Source organism: Mustela erminea, chromosome 1, assembly GCF_009829155.1.
Source record: "Mustela erminea isolate mMusErm1 chromosome 1, mMusErm1.Pri, whole genome shotgun sequence".
Taxonomy (NCBI): domain Eukaryota; kingdom Metazoa; phylum Chordata; class Mammalia; order Carnivora; family Mustelidae; genus Mustela; species Mustela erminea.
Window position 1 is genome coordinate 163,492,995 of NC_045614.1, and position 16,288 is coordinate 163,509,282.

A 16,288-nucleotide genomic window follows, 5' to 3' on the forward strand; every position below is an offset into this window, starting at 1 on the left:
TAATCTATATAAAAGTCCTAAACAAACCAAATACAGTTAATACTATGTCTTACTAAATTGAGCCCTCCCTTACCAGAATGATAAAAAAATGATAGGATCTATAAGACCGAATCCATTTTACACACCACTATTCAAACTAATCCTCCCTGTGGTTCAGGGAACAAAGAATTCTGCAACAGGGAAAACAGGGGTCCTGCTTTTTATTCCCTAACTCTCCTGTTCTTGCTGGTCAAAGAAAAAGCCATTAATCTAATATTCTGCACTGTATTCAGAGCCACAGCATCATAAAGCAATTGGTGGTCTAGCCAACTAGCTATTAAAAAACAAATAGGCTTCCTAGCTTTAGAATCTCCTCCCTCAGATAGAGTAACCACAGAGAAAGCATCAGCTAAAGGTAATAACTGGGCTTAGAGGCCTTCTATTTTGGACTTCTGGCTTAGTCTTGAATTTAACGAAAGCTCTTTGAGGAGTTTTAATACTTTCAAATGTGAATTTTCTCTCTCGTGAAGCTATCCCAAGTCGTTCTATTTTAACTTGATGGGCCTTAAATCATTTCCATAAGGTTTATAATAAATCTTTCTACTAAAGCAAGGTCAAAATTTTTCCCCTGATATTGAATCTTAATGATATGTACAAAAGAGTACAAGGGGAATAGTTATGGTTTGTTATACAGAAAAATTTCAGGGTCATTCTGGATATATTTTTCAGACATTATTACCTAAGGCTTTCTAAAAATGTATATCAATTTCTTTAATGGCAGTCCTCTACTATTCACCACTCAGCTACCTGACTCTATAGGTTAAGTGTAATAGAACACAAATTAACCTTTGGCAAATTAGCAAGTATCATGATGTGCTAAGGTACAGAAGCAGAGGCAGGGGCATGAATGAATATGATATAGATCAGAGAGCCAAGGGGTAATAGCCCCAAAACAGAACTAAGAATGTGGCACCTTTTTTCCTATCAATTCATTAATTATTATTTACCTTCAAGTTGCTTTTACAGCTGTGTGTAAAGTTCGAGTATGAGTTCTGGACAGATGAAGAATGAATAAAAGAGAAGGGGGAGGAGAGAGAATAAATGAATTATATGGTACTTATTATGTAGTGAAAGTTTGGAAAGACAGTTTTAGGCAGTTTAGTGAAAGACCATCCTGTCTAAAGGAAAAGAAAGAGTTTAATTATTGGACAAGGGTAAAAAAAATTTATATATATAAAAATATAAATATATATATATATAAATTTTTTTTTACCCTTTTCCAATTATACACACACACACACACACACACATATATATATGAAAAGTGGATTGGAGGCAGATCAGACAGCAAGGATACCTAGTGGTACACTACTATTTAAGAACAAGTCTATAAGGATTTAAAGTGGAATAATGGTAGAGGATTTTAAAGGAAAGAATCATTTCAGAAAGAGAAATACTACAAGAAAAGAATATATCAGATTTTTAATAGATTTTAATGGATTGCTGGAAGGACAGATGATAACATGGAAAAGTCAGAGTAATGTGTCAAGACAGAAGAAATGATGCCATTACATATATCCAAGTGGGAGATGCCCAACAGCCAGCAGATGTTGGAGAAAGATTACAGCCATACCTACAATAGGAGATCTCCAGCTTACCAGTGAGAAATGAGATCCACACTCATTAAGGCAGTGAATATAAAGAGAATAGCAGAGATTAAGGGGTGGATTCCATAACTCACTAGTTTTGTTCCTTTCTTGGTCACTTCCATTTACCCTCTTTGTTGTTGATTGTTCAAACACTGATCAGTTAGATTCTATAGAGCACTGGAAAATCACTGGTGAAATAGGAATGGTCTTAGACTTCAAGGAATTCTCTGTAGAGTGAGGAAGACAAACATAAGCAGGTCACTGCTAGTGGAACCCCAGAGGCACACAACCAAGTCCAGCAGACAAGCGTGGGGAAAGGCTTTCTGGAGGAAGTGAAGGCAAATTGAGCCTTCAGGGAGGAACAAGAGTCTTGAGGAAGAGGAACAAGGTTATGGAATGGATGGAAGCAGGGCTGGGAAAAGGAAACAATATAATGAAGCATAAAGTATAACATATCAAGGGTTTACGCAAGGGAGGATGGATGCATAGAGCAGGGAGAATTACAAGTGGTTTAGTGTTCTTGAAGTTTCGAGTTAGGAAGGAGAAGCATATCATGGTGGGTTTCATATGCAGGTTTAAGAAACTTAAACTGTAACTTCTGGGATAAAAATACCACTTTGGCGAAAGTACAGGATGAATTAGAGGGGCAAAGAAGATAGCTAAGAGATGAGAGCTGACACGAAAGTAGTAGTAATGCTAGTGAAGACGGAGAACAGGAATGCACCTGGGAAATATTTAAGAGGGAAAATCCATGAATCTTACTAGTAGAAGGACATGGAAACTTGAAAAAATTAAGGATTGCTACAGACTCCCAGGTTAAATGACTATTTAATGTCCACATAATTAACTGAGACAAAGAATCCAGAAGAAAAGTAGTTTGTATTGGTGTCTTGTGAGAATGATGGGGACAAAACATGCCAAGTTTAGTCTTGGATGTTTTAGCTTTCATGCAACCTGTCAGAAATCTAGTTCCACATTTTAATGCATGGTTAAAATTCAGGCAAGAGTCAGTGCTGGATATATAAATCATCAGTAAACAAATGATGGCTAAACATAAAATTCAAGGGATAGGATTTCAGTAAGAATTTAATTTTCTACTTTATAGGTAAGATCTACACTGTTTCCTTTTATTCATGATCCTGGTTGTGGTTGGCCTCAGGGGGGAACAACTTCATATTTATTTTCTTTTTGGGGTGAATAATAGAAGAATAAATGAAATACTACAGAGTAAGTATGTCATGAGAAGTGTGAGAACAGAAACACGGTATGCCAAAATTTATGGGACATCTAGGAAAAGAACAAACTAGAAAGAGGCAAAAGAGCAACTCTTAAGAGAACAGGAAGTAGTTTTTAACCTTATTTTTACATTCACAAGATGATTAATAACACCTTTTTTTTTTGCCTTGCTTATTCTTCACCCTATACACTGATATATATTTTAAATGCAAGTCAGTATACTATGTTCTATAATGCTTAGATACAAGAAACCATAGGAAACATAAGCTAAATGATGGAGATTCATCTATGGTAAGCTGATTTCCCATGGCATTTCTCCACAAAGAATCCAGTAGCTATTTTTTAAGCACAGATTCTGTGATTTTTCTTTCTCTCCAATAAGCTCAACATCTTTCACAGGCATTGCAGTCATTGTGCAAAGTGTGTGGATGGTTCTTTCAGTGCTAAGTGTAAGTTATTAAATATTTACTAAGTGCTGATCCAATCTAACCATGGCACAGTCTGTGTCTATAAAAAATAAGTCTAAGGAAGATGTGTATGCTGTCTCCTAGGTGAGCTCTGGAAACTTACCACGAGGTCACAGAACTTTTTTACTGGCAATGATCCGTAGATAAAACTTTCATAATAAATATTTTCATCAATATTTATTTGGATATTTTGAACATAAATACTATAGGTAAGGGAATGGATTATTTGTTAAAATTTATGATGACTTATAGTATAGATTCTGAACTTTGCTAAGTTAGAAGGTTTTTTGCTGAATTCCAAGTTCATACACGATTCATGTTTGTCACCCCTACTTAGTGTCTGACACAGTGTTTTGTAAATGACAGACACTCCACCAACTGTAGATGCTGGCATTATTACTGAATTATTTTCAGGGAGAGTATCTCCTCTAACTTACTTCTGGCTTATAAGATCCATGTTCCAAGTTTTATAATTTTTCACCATATTCATAGTACTTTTATCCTCCAAATTAGCTGTTATATTAATTCAAAAATTGGTCATTCCTGGTTTACTTAGGAATTGCTTCATAACCTAGGGAAGCACGTGCTGAGAAAGACTTGACTGAGAATCTCTTGCTGTACTCCAGGATTTTGTCAGTTACACAGCTGAGTAGTTGTCTTCCCTAGTCTCAGAAATGTATGCAATCTGCCAATAATCTGACCCAATTTTATTAGGGAAAAGGGAATATTTGTTTTATTTTCTCCCCATCTCTGTGAAAACTCTTTCTTCTTTCTGTATTGTTTTCCTGCTCATCAACATCCTTACTCATCCAAGGGTCAGTCTCTGTATCTTACCGATTTTCTAACCCTGACTTTTTGACATTGTATTCTTACAGAAAGACTTTGTAAATATTTTCTAAGTGATAGTAATTCTTAAGATAATTTGCATTCAGTGGATAACAGCCCATACTTTAGGGTGGAGGCAATGTACTGCTACTGTTTTTCTGTTCTGGTATTTCCTGACAGAATGACAAAGAGTACAGAGGACAGTAAAGAGAGACGGTTAACTCTCATTAGCCGAGTGGAGATGTGAGCAGGGAGAGAAGTGATAGGTAAGGTTTTCAGAGGGGTAAAGAAGAGAACCCAAGTGCTACTGAAAATGAGCGTACATGCCACCTTTTGTATATGTGCCTTAGATTTGCTCGATACTCCACATTTAAACAATGTTTGTAACTTTCAAGGCTTCTTAATGTACACTTTCTCTTTCTGGCTCCAAAAGTTTAATGTTGCATAAAATAGAATAATATTGTATTGATCTAAACATCTGCTGATATGTTATATTATTTTTTTCCTAATTTCGTTTCATCACATATAAAAACAATTTTGCTTGGTTTGAGGAGTTAAAAATATTCTCTGAGCTTAAGTGTCAGCTCTAAAATAGAAGGATGTACCTAGATTCAACCTGGTAGACAACTGGCTGTTATTGACTATGATACAAATGACTTTTTTGTTGAAATCATAAAACCTGTATAAGTTTTGACACATTTTCATGATGGCACTTAGGGAAATGTTAACATTACCTTTGTTTTTAGCATACAGATCTTTGCATTAGGAACCGAATAATATAAAAAGAGACAGCACAAAGCAAATAACATTATTTGGAATCACTTCTATATGGCAATCAAAGTCCTATTTTTCAAATTGGCATAGACTTGTTTTAGGTTAAGAAAACCTTTATTGATGTTTATTGAAACAAAACATCTAAAACTAATGTATCTTATGAGATAATGCAAGAAACACTTGGGAGTATGTACAGGAAGTTTTCTGAATTTGGGAAGGAGTGTTAGCTGTTATAAACTGAAACAAATCTGAAACCGTAAATTCTGATTCTTCATTCAAAATCTTTCATTATAGGTCATATCACAACCGTGGCTCAATGTTTCTTTTTTTTTTTTTTAAGATTTTATTTATTTATTTGACAGACAGAGATCACAAGTAGGCAGAGAGGCAGGCAGAGAGAGAGAGGAGGAAGAAGACTCCCTGCGGAGCAGAAAGCCCGATATGGGGCTCGATCCCAGGACCCTGAGATCATGACCTGAGCCAAAGGCAAAGTCTTTATTTAGCCCACTGAGCCACCCAGGCATCCCCATTTCTTTTTTAAAATTGGCCAAAAATGAATATAAAAATTTAACTGAAACATATAGTCCTTTATAGATGTTTTTTTTTTCAAGTACTGTTTAGGAGTACCTGGGTTATTTATGACCAAGAACTAAAACACAAATCAGAAAAAAATTGCATTTTTATATCTTATAAGTAATAAAACCAAAACTGATGAATTAAATTACAGTGGCAGCCACATAATCATTCATTCCTAGAACCAGAAGATATACATCAAACAACTTTGATTCTTTCTTCCTCTAGGGGAATTTAGTGGGAATGAGCTTCTTCAGAAGCAAAAGACACTGTTAAAAGAAACATCCTTAGAATAATGGCCATGTTTTCCCCAAATATAGATGTCTCTGAAGAGCATCTTTGGTGTGGAGAAGTGAGAGGGTGACAGGCTGTGGACGATTCTTTATGGTACTCTGGAATCTAAGGGGCAAGAGTGACATGACACCAGCTGCTGTTGCTATAGGTGTGCATCACAGCAATAGCATTAGTAACACTAACATGAACAATGTCACCTATTGTGCAGCCTTCTTATGTGAAAACATTCATAGGAACACATTGTAAAAAATCAAATATGCTGAGTGTCCATTTACTGGCTATTTCTTACAGATTATTTCAGATTGTATTTTCTGAATGAATAGCTATTCCAAAAGAAAAAAAAAAAAAAACAAAACAAAGGGAGGAGAAAGAAGGAGGGGAGGGAGAAAAAGGAAGGAAGGAGAAAAAGGAAAGAAAGAAAGAGGGCCAACTTTGTAAAATTGCATTAGTATTTTGAACTGGTATCATAAGAAATAAGCAGAATTGGTTCTTATGAAGAAACCAGAATAGAAATCCTGGGTGGCATTTCTCTTTATATCTAATATAGACAAAACAAACACATTCAGACATACAGACAGTTGGGCTGCAAGGACCATGGTAATTGTCACCACTTTATAGAACCCCAGAAATGAAAAATAAAGAAAAAGTATGAGATAGAGAGAAAGCAATTTAACCCCTTAAAGAGGAAAATAAGTCCTATGAGAACTGGCAAAAGCTGAAATTGTCATTGCAGGGAGTCAAGCAGACACTTATCTCTTTAATAAATATGTATTAAACACCTCCTACACGCCAGAGACTGTCCTAATGTTAGGAATACAGAAGTGTACCTTACAAAGTCATTGTTCTTAGAAACTTAATCTAGGGACGCCTGGGTGCCTCAGTTGGTTGGACGACTGCCTTCGGCTCAGGTCATGATCCCGGAGTCCCGGAATCGAGTCCCGCATCGGGCTCCCAGCTGCATGGGGAGTCTGCTTCTCCCTCTGACCTTCTCCTCGCTCATGCTCTCTCTCACTGTCTCTCTCTCTCTCAAATAAATAAATAAAAATCTTTAAAAAAAAAAAAAAAGAAACTTAATCTAATGGGGGAATGCCCAATGTAAACCAGGTCAATAATTAATATACAATATACTATTAGTCATTTTGGGCACCTGGGTGACTCAGTCAGTTAACCAATAAACACTTGGTCTCAGCAAAGGTCAGGATCTCAGGGTCATGAGATTGGGTCCCAGGGCAGGCTCCACACTCAGCATGGAGTCTGGTTGAGATTTCCTCTCTCTCTCCGTCTGCCCCTCCCCTGCTCATGCTTGCTCACGTGTGTACTCCCTCGGTCTCAAAAAATTAAATAAATAAACAGATAAAGTCTTTTAAAATATTATTAGTCATTTTAAGTGTTATGAAGAAAACCGGATTAAGGAGTTAGGGGAGTAACTACTCTAAGACATATTCTAAGTTAAGTGATTAAAATGGTCTCTTTAAGGAAATCATATTGGAGACAGACCTAAATGAAATGAAGAAGGAATCCACGCAAAGATGCAGGAGAAGAGCATTTCAAAACGAGGAAAGAGCAAATCTATACCTCTAAGGCAAGAAAGAGTATAGTAGGAGATGGCACAGATGATGTAGACAGAGACAGATAATGGAAACATCCATCATTTATTCTAAGTGTGATGGACTAGAGAGTTTTGAGTAGGGGGAGACATGATTTGATCATGATAAGACTGATGTGTTTTCTGACTGGAGAATGCCTTTTTAGAAAGACAAGAGTGGAGGAGGAAAAACAGTTAGATAGCTATTGCAGAAAACAGGAGAGAGAAATAATAGCCAGAATGGAAAGGTAGTGATGGAGCTGTGGTGAGACATGGTGGGATTCTGAATGTATCTTGGAGGTTGAGTTCATTTCTTAATACGTTAAATTACAGTGAAATTAATAATAATGATTATAACATGCGAGATATTGCTATACAATCACTTTACTTCATGTCTTTCTCTTCCTGGGCACACAGCTAGACTACAATCCCCAGTGTGACTTTCACTTAGGTGGGTCATGTGACTAGATAATGGCCTATAGGATAAAGATAGAACTGATACACAGCATTCTAGCCCAAGTTCCTGAAGCAGTCCGTAGGTGGTCTTCCATGGGCTGGCACTTTTTCCTCAGCTACCAGAGGTTGCAAAGGATTGACTAAAGGACTCCAGGAGAAGATGGTCTCGCTCTAAATCTGGCAATAATACAGCAAACATTTCTACAAAAACTGCCAGGTAGTGCTTTATGTTCAGATACATTAAGTAACTTGATACTTCTTAGGGCACTATGAGGAAAGTACACTATTATCCCTATTCTTTTTTTTTTTTTTTTCATTTATTTTCTTCCTCTCTTTTTTTATTTTTTTATTTTTTTTTATTTTTTATAAACATATATTTTTATCCCCAGGGGTACAGGTCTGTGAATCGCCAGGTTTACACACTTCACAGCACTTACCAAAGCACATACCCTCCCCAATGTCCATAACCCACCCCCCTTCTCCCAACCCCCCTCCTCCCAGCAACCCTCAGTTTGTTTTGTGAGATTAAGAGTCACTTATGGTTTGTCTCCCTCCCAATCCCATCTTGTTTCATTTATTCTTCTCCTACCCACTTAAGCACCCATGTTGCATCACCACTTCCTCATATCAGGGAGATCATATGATAGTTGTCTTTCTCTGCTTGACTTATTTCTCTAAGCATGATACGCTCTAGTTCCATCCACGATGTCGCAAATGGCAAGATTTCATTTCTTTTGATGGCTGCATAGTATTCCATTGTGTATATATACCACATCTTCTTGATCCATTCATCTGTTGATGGACATCTAGGTTCTTTCCATAGTTTGGCTATTGTGGACATTGCTGCTATAAACATTCGGATGCACGTGCCCCTTCGGATCACTACGTTTGTATCTTTAGGGTAAATACCCAGTAGTGCAATTGCTGGGTCATAGGGCAGTTCTATTTTCAACATTTTGAGGAACCTCCATGCTGTTTTCCAGAGTGGTTGCACCAGCTTGCATTCCCACCAACAGTGTAGGAGGATTCCCCTTTCTCCGCATCCTCGCCAACATCCGTCATTTCCTGACTTGTTAATTTTAGCCATTCTGACTGGTGTGAGGTGATATCTCATTGTGGTTTTGATTTGTATTTCCCTGATGCTGAGTGATATGGAGCACTTTTTCATGTGTCTGTTGGCCATCTGGATGTCTTTGCAGAAATGTCTGTTCATGTCCTCTGCCCATTTCTTGATTGGATTATTTGTTCTTTGGGTGTTGAGTTTGCTAAGTTCTTTATAGATTTTGGACACTAGTCCTTTATCTGATATGACGTTTGCAAATATCTTCTTCCATTCTGTCAGTTGTCTTTTGATTTTGTTAACTGTTTCCTTTGCTGTGCAAAAGCTTTTGATCTTGATGAAATCCCAATAGTTCATTTTTGCCCTTACTTCCCTTGCCTTTGGCATTGTTCCTAGGAAGATGTTGCTGCGGCTGAGGTCGAAGAGGTTGCTGCCTGTGTTCTCCTCAAGGATTTTGATGGATTCCTTTCGCACATTGAGGTCCTTCATCCATTTTGAGTCTATTTTTGTGTGTGGTGTAAGGAAATGGTCCAATTTCATTTTTCTGCATGTGGCTGTCCAGTTTTCCCAGCACCATTTATTGAAGAGGCTGTCTTTTTTCCATTGGACATTCTTTCCTGCTTTGTTGAAGATTAGTTGACCATAGAGTTGAGGGTCTATTTCTGGGCTCTCTATTCTGTTCCATTGATTATGTGTCTGTTTTTGGGCCAGTACCATGCTGTCTTGATGATGACAGCTTTGTAATAGAGCTTGAAGTCCGGAATTGTGATGCCACCCACTTTGGCTTTCTTTTTCAATATCCTTTTCGCTATTCGAGGTCTTTTCTGATTCCATATAAATTTTAGAATTATTTGTTTCATATCTTTGAAAAAGAATGGATGGTACTTTGATTGGAATTGCATTAAATGTGTAGATTGCTTTAGGTAGCAGAGACATTTTCACAATATTTATTCTTCCAATCCAGGAGCATGGAACATTTTTCCATTTCTTTGTGTCTTCCTCAATTTCCTTCATGAATACTTTATAGTTTTCTGAGTATAGATTCTATGCCTCTTTGGTTAGGTTTATTCCTAGGTATCTTATGGTTTTGGGTACAATTGTAAATGGGATTGACTCCTTAATTTCTCTTTCTTCTGTCTTATTGTTGGTGTAGAGAAATGCAACTGATTTCTGTGCATTGATTTTATATCCTGACACTTTAATGAATTCCTGTACAAGTTCTAGCAGTTTTGAAGTGGAGTCTTTTGGGTTTTCCACATATAGTATCATATCATCTGCGAAGAGTGATAGTTTGACTTCTTCTTTGCCAATTTGGATGCCTTTAATTTCCTTTTGTTGTCTGATTGCTGAGGCTAGGACTTCTAGTACTATGTTGAATAGCAGTGGTGATAATGGACATCCCTGCCGTGTTCCTGACCTTAGCGGAAAAGCTTTCAGTTTTTCTCCATTGAGAATGATATTTGCGGTGGGTTTTTCATAGATGGCTTTGATGATATTGAGGTATGTGCCCTCTATCCCTACACTTTGAAGAGTTTTGATCAGGAAGGGATGCTGTACTTTGTCAAATGCTTTTTCAGCATCTATTGAGAGTATCATATGATTCCTGTTCTTTCTTTTATTGATGTGTTGTATCACATTGACTGATTTACAGATGTTGAACCAACCTTGCAGCCCTGGAATAAATCCCACTTGGTCGTGGTGAATAATCCTTTTAATGTACTGTTGAATCCTATTGGCTAGTATTTTGGTGAGAATTTTCGCATCTGTGTTCATCAAGGATATTGGTCTATAGCTCTCTTTTTTGATGGGATCCTTGTCTGGTTTTGGGATCAAGGTGATGTTGGCCTCATAAAATGAGTTTGGAAGTTTTCCTTCCATTTCTATTTTTAGGAACAGTTTCAGGAGAATAGGAATTAGTTCTTCTTTAAATGTTTGGTAGAATTCCCCCGGGAAGCCGTCTGGCCCTGGGCTTTTGTTTGTTTGGAGATTTTTAATGACTGTTTCAATCTCCTTACTGGTTATGGGTCTGTTCAGGCTTTCTATTTCTTCCTGGTTCAGTTGTGGCAGTTTATATGTTTCTAGGAATGCATCCATTTCTTCCAGATTGTCAAATTTGTTGGCGTAGAGTTGCTCATAGTATGTTCTTATAATAGTTTGTATTTCTTTGGTGTTAGTTGTGATCTCTCCTCTTTCATTCATGATTTTATTTATTTGGGTCCTTTCTCTTTTCTTTTTGGTAAGTCTGGCCAAGGGTTTATCAATTTTATTAATTCTTTCAAAGAACCAGCTCCTAGTTTCATTGATTTGCTCTATATATTTTTTTTTTTTTTTTTGGTTTCTATTTCATTGATTTCTTCTCTGATCTTTATGATTTCTCTTCTCCTGCTGGGCTTGGGGTTTCTTTCTTGTTCTTCCTCCAGTTCCTTTAGGTGTAGGGTTAGGTTGTGTACCTGAGACCTTTCTTGTTTCTTGAGAAAGGCTTGTACCGCTATATATTTTCCTCTCAGGACTGCCTTTGTTGTGTCCCACAGATTTTGAACCGTTGTATTTTCATTATCATTTGAGCACAGTGGCTAGGAATTGGAGCCACAGATCTGCAGAAGTATGATCTTCTGCAAATTATTTAACTTTTCTAGTTCTTAGTTTTCTTACACTTATAAAATTATGACAATGGTATCAATATTGGTAATTGTGAGAATAAAATAATTTTAAGTATACTGCACAGTATTTGCCAAAATTGCTTTATAAACAATAAGTGGTATTGTTGTTTTATAAGTTGGAAGTGCCTCTTAGAACAAAGCAGAAGCTCAGTGATAATATCTGGGCTAAAATGGCAAGGCTAAGAGGCCATTACACTCTATCACCTTAAAATAGCCCTGAGCCACAGATAGGAATCAGCTCAAAACATAACATGGACTACCTGTGGGAGTCAGGGAACCCATGGACTATATTTGCTTCCAGGTGTCAACTTAACCCTTTCCTTTTTTTGCCACTTCGTAAAGAAAAAAGAGTGCCTTAATTTGGTTTTCCCTAAAAGTAGACCCTAAAATAAAGACTCAGCTCATTTGGGAGATGATCTCAGGCAATAGTAGTGAAAGCAGAAAGGAATGGGAAGAAGTCCGACAAAGTGTAGGTGATCGCGCTGGTTACCGCTGTGGGCAAATGAGCTCACACCCACTGAGGACACTCTGAGGAATGGTGCAGACTGCACCGCAGGGCTATCCACCCAAAGGACAGAATCTGGGACATTCATCTGTCCTCTTACTGACTGAGAGTTGTCACTCAGAGGTTAATGCCCTTTCCAGACCCTCTGCCTCAGCGTTTTTAGAATGCCTTCTGTTTGGGATGAGTAACTTAATGTACTTCACAAAAATTCCAGAGGCAGAGAATTGGAGAAGGCAGACAGGAACTTGGAATGCAAAGCTGTCCAAAAGAGATATCAGTGTCCAAAAGAGCTATCCATAAGAGCCACAGCTGATGTCAGAGTTGGGCCAAAGGACAGATTTCAGGATTTCAAAAGAAATGGCTGTGGAAGGGCACCTAGGTGGCTCAGTCAGTTAAGCGTCTGCCTTTGGCTCAGGTCATGATCCCAAGGTCCTGGAATTGAGCTCTACACTGGGCTCCCTGCTCAGCAGAGGAGTCTACTTCTCCCTCCCCCTCTGGCCCTGCTCATGTGCTCTCTCTCTCTCAGTCACTCTTTCTCTCTCTCACATAAATAAATGAAATCTCAAAAGGAAAAGAAAAAAGGAAAGGAAAGAAGGAAAGGAAAGGAAAGGAAAGGAAAGAGGAAAGGGAAGGGATATGGAATATCAGCTTCTCCTTAGGATAATCTGTCTATAAATGCTTAACTTTCCTGTAGTTGGTAAAAGATTCAGTGAGTTACACCCAGTACGAAACTAGTGATTCACTTGAATTCTATTTTCTGGATGCTTTTGCACAAGAAGACAGTAGCTATACCACATCAGAAAAGTTCTTTAATCAAATATATTTTGGAAATCTTGACTTAAAAAATAGTTGAACAGGGACACCTGTGTGGCTCAGTCAGTTAAGTGTCTGCCTTCATCTCAGGTCATGATACCAGGGTCCTGGGATTGAGCCCCACTGGGGTTACTTGCTCGGCGGGGAGCCTGCTTCTCCCCCTGCCTACAGTTACATCTGCTCGTGCGCTCTCTCTTTCTCTCCCTGACAAATAAATAAATAAATAAACTCTTTGAAAAAAGAGAGAGAGAGTTGAACAGAAATTGTTAGTCTGGAATTTTTCCCATCTTATGGGAATATCTACAGTGAACATGCAAAGGAATGTAACATTTGGTATTTTCCCAATGTATTTAAATACTGATTACTTTTCCTGAATGAACCAGAATTGTGTTTTGGAGAATCTACTTAAGGGAATATTCAATAGGACCATACTGTCTAGTAGGATAATAAAATAGCTCAACTTTCTTGATTGCAGGTAGAAGGAATTTCTCAGAGATTCCCAACCAAATTATTAGACTTGTTAAAAGTATTCTCTGGAAATATGGGCTTGAGATATAGAGCTGCCTAAAAGAGGATGCTTTCCTGCTTTCAAGTTTAGTTTAGTGCAAGTGTGGAGGAGTATGTGGGTACTACTGCTTTATGCTTAACCTTTCTTTTCTCTCCAACTTGACTTTAACTCAACATCCCAGCTGATGGCCCCCAAACTTTGACCTTGCCAGAACCTGTTGAAGTGTGTGGGAATCAGAATGGCCTTTATTCCAAGAATCCAATTCTCTTTACATCAGTTCTTAAATAAATGTAATAAGCTTTAAAATAGTACAAAATGAAAAAGCTAGACAAAATTGTGAAAGACAGAAAGGCTTTACCAGAGAGTCTAAAGAGGACTTTAAAATGTGATTCAGCTTGGGAAATTGGAAATTAATACAAAGAAGATAAATTGAGCAAGATGCTAAGTTTCAAATATCGGGAGAAACTTAGAGATCAGTAAAATTAAAGAGAAATTTGTGTGCAGCAAAGAAATAGTAGAAACAGTTTATAGTGAGATATGAAAATTCTCTTCCAAGGTTATTTTGACCACTTTACAAGAAATAATAAAATGAAGAACATTGATATAACTGTGCACTCCATTTTAATGATCAAGCTAAAGGAAAAGTTGAAAGGTCTGACGAGGGGCAATAGTCAGATAGCTTAAGCCCATGTGTCCATAGACTGTATGTGCAAATAACAGCAGTCCTGGAAGACGGAATCCCTTAAGTTTGATGCAACTGAAGAGAGCAACAAAAATCAATAGCAACCTAGAGCCCAATAACAAGGAGGAAAAAAGCATAATACAGCATGTTATCTGAAACCTGATCAAGGAAGAGGTCAAGAAGAAACACCAGAAGTCTAGAAATAAAGGATAACTTTTGGAAACCTCTCAATGAGGACTAAGGTTTTTTATAATGTTCTGCATACATGAAAGCCTCTTTATGAGGAACCCTGAGGACAAATCTCATCACCATTATATCCTCTACCTGAAATGCTGTTTCTTTCTAGGCACCTGGTAGGCCAGGACCTCTGGGGTTAGGTGCTGCCCTCTTAGCAGGGACGAGCTCAGCTCCTCCCTGGCTCTCCAAGAAGCTTCTTCCTTTGGCCACCACAACTGCTGAACAAATCACCTAGTTTCTCATTAACCTGTTAACTACTTGAAGGCAGACTCACCTTTCCCATTTTGCACACCTGGCAATCAACGCAGAGTTAAGGATCTTAGTAGGAATTTAATAAATGAGTAGAAACAGAATGAAGGAATGAATAAATGAACAATACAATCATTATCAGAATCAAAGTAGATACCTTCTCAAAATTCACTTTATTTAACAATGTTAGAGCTTAAGTTAAAAAAATCTTTAATATTTCAATATCTGATAATTAGTTTTATAAAATCAGCTATTTCTTTTAATGGCCTTAGATATAGTAATAAAAAATTAATACCTCATCCTCGGGGCTCTCACGGCTGTTCTGTGCTCACCTTTAGCCATCATCCACGTGAGCTATATTTCTTAATCCTGCTCTGTAAATTACAATACTAAAGTCTGAAGAAATACCTTCCTCTGATTTGAGTTAAACTCCATTAGGCCACAAAACAGTGGTTTCACACTTCCCAATGTTTGCTATGCCTCTAGTGATACTGCTTTTTTATTTAATATATGCTTTAATATATTTTTGCCCCTCTTGACCTTCTATCAATTCTGAGAAGGGGTATTATATAAAGGGAATTTTGGTCAAAACATAATTGATACTGGTGACCCTGCCTTCCAATATTAGTCCTCCCCTAATTCCCAAATTGGATTCCCCACACCGAACGTATTTTCCTGGACCCTTCTTTAATCCCACTTGGGAAAAATGGGAGGTCACTGTCTTGAAGTATTAGGTGGTTTCAGCCCAAGGCCCTCCTTACTGCCCGAGGCCATCTTATCAGGGTCCATCCTATTCAGCACCAGGAGCCCTCTGACAAATGACCCTGGAGTCAACACTGCCCAGACAATCCTGGATATGCACAAATTCTGAATGACTATACAGTTTAGTGTCTAAATTCTCTCTATAGAAATAATTTTTGTCTTCTGGTTCAATTAGAAGCAGACTATGATGGGCAGAAAATACTCATCTGGTCTTTGAAATATGGATTTAAAAAAATCATCTTCATCACAAATTAGAAATAGGATAAGTCCATTATTCCATCGCGGTCTTCATTTCCTTATCTCTAAATTAAGAATATCCATTTTTTTGGATCAGTTTTACAGAGTTCTCGTGATAATCAAATGAAGGAACATAAACAATAGTAAGGCTTGAAAACCTAAGATGCCAGCATAGTCGAGAGAGAGGATCATCAAACTTCAAGTCGGAAAGACTAAAGGTTTGTAGTAAAACTCTGCTGCAGTTTAGGGGGATGGAACTGAAACTAGGGCAAGCTTCCAACCCATTTGAGCCTCACCTATTAAGAGAGTAGATTAAATGGTTTCCTCTTAGAGTTTCATAATGATTAAATGAGAAGTATTAGAAGCATCAGGCAAGGTTCCTAGAACACAGAATGCATCCACTAGCAGCTAATTCTTACTTCTTCCTCTGGAACAAGTATACAAATGTTAAATATGTTTTCTATTATGTAAGTATAACAAGAATATAATTGCATGGCTTTTAGTGCATATAATATGTTTTAATCTGACATATCATTTGAAATAATTATCCTTTCAGTTCATTCCTTCCCTTTATATATTTTTTATTATTATGTTTTGTTAATCACCACACAGTACATCATTAATTTTAAATCCATGACTCTCTTGGCATGACTCTACATTCTCTGGGCAAAGCAGAAAATTTAATTTCTTTTTTAGTTTTTGTATTTCGATAACACATTCTTAAAAAAATTCCTCCT